A 1,617-nucleotide genomic window follows, 5' to 3' on the forward strand; every position below is an offset into this window, starting at 1 on the left:
ACACAAATTGTATTTTAGGCCTTGAACATTTATTTTACACAAACTATATTTTCACCTTGAGTAAAGGTGAAAAAAACCTAGTTTCTGCCCCCAAGCAACTTAATCTGGTGGGAGGACAGATTCTTAATCAAATATGTATCAGACATCATACTCAATGCTTTGTCTGAGAAAATAATCATAGCTGGCTTTGGAGTCTTGAGGATGTGTCAGAGAGTCTTAAGGACATGTATTAACTATTCTATCGTCACATAATCCCTATTTTCCCACGGGAGAACCAAGGAAGAGCTCAGCCCAGTGACCCACGGCTGGCGAGTGGCAGGGATGAATTTGAACCCAGGCAGCCTTGCTTGTGCTAGAAGCTACTCTGCTAGGGGTGTGCGAATCCCTGTGGGAGCACAAGGAGCCAGCTGGACAGGCTAGTGACAGAGGAGGGATCTGGAATACTTCATAGATGAGATGACTTTTTAATTGGACCTTGAAGGGTACATGTGAATTGAGGTACCATAGAGGGTAAACCAAAGGGGAATTGAAGAAGAGGGAGAAGGAGAAGAGGAGGGGGAGGAGGGGGGGGAGGAGAAGGAAGGGGGGGGGGGGGGAGGGGGGGGGGGGGAGGGAGGGGAGGAGGGGGGGGGGGGGAGGGGCAGGAGGAATAGCAAGAAGAACGAAAAGTAAGGAAGAAAGGGGACGTTCTAGGCAGAAGGAACAGCATGTGGCTGTTAGGAGGGTTTCAGGGAACTATAGGGTGCTTGCAGAATGGTAAATTCTTTGTGGCCTCTTCAAGTGTGTGGAGGATGGAGTAAGGGCCGATTCAGCTGGAATCCCTTTTTGTATGTAAGGAATCTGTGTTTGTTCTATAGATAATACGGGGCATAGCAGAAATTTTAGAAGAGGAGAGTGATACAAATTTCTTTTATAACGATTTAAATGGAAAGAATTGAAGTCTTGGGTGTTAAAATATCTAGTATTGGGGTGCCTGGCTGCCTCAGTCAGTAGAGCATGAGACTCTCGATCTCAGGGTTGTGGGTTCCGAGCCCCATGTTGGGCGGTTTTTCTTTTTTAGAAAAATGAAAAATAAATAAAATGTCTAATATAGAAAGATGGATGGGGGAGACCAGCAAGGGAGGCCAGCCTAGGAGAACGCCCTAAAAGTACGCAGACCTCCTGGAGGTGTTGCCATCAACCTAAGGCCAAATCCTGCCTGGGAGCCCAGAATAGTTTTTACATTTTTAAAGAGTTGTAAAACAAAAAAAGCAAAGAATAATGCGATAGAGACTACACATGGCCCGCAAAGCCCGCCCTTTGCAGAAGATGTCTGCTGACATCTGCTCTGCTTAAAGTTGGTGGTGGGCTGCAAGAGGGGAAGGTGGGAGAAGGCATGAAGAGGGGAAAGATCATCCTTAAAATCACTAGGAGGCAGAACGGACAGGAATCCTGGCCAGAAGGAAGTGCGGAATGTGAGAACAAGTGATTTCAAGGATGTACCCAAGAATTCTGCCTATGAGAACATCATCGTCCAACACACGGACTACAAGAGGGAGGATCAGGGCAGAAAGATTCTTCGACTGGGACCTGTTGCTGTGAAGCATCCACAAGACATCCAGGTGGAGATGCTCAGGA

At 47.0% G+C, this 1,617-nt stretch overlaps 1 non-coding gene across 1 annotated transcript; it reads left to right on the plus strand.

Annotated features, from left to right (window-relative positions):
* Positions 1-971: 971 nt before the first annotated feature.
* On the plus strand, positions 972-1,045 carry TRNAE-CUC (transfer RNA glutamic acid (anticodon CUC)). The gene has a single exon. It is a non-coding gene; the product is annotated as a tRNA-Glu (tRNA).
* The last annotated feature ends 572 nt before the right edge of the window (positions 1,046-1,617 follow it).

This window comes from Callorhinus ursinus, unplaced genomic scaffold, assembly GCF_003265705.2.
Source record: "Callorhinus ursinus isolate GAN/ISIS: 27379988/994484 unplaced genomic scaffold, GSC_fseal_2.0 scaffold8, whole genome shotgun sequence".
In the NCBI taxonomy this organism is placed as follows: domain Eukaryota; kingdom Metazoa; phylum Chordata; class Mammalia; order Carnivora; family Otariidae; genus Callorhinus; species Callorhinus ursinus.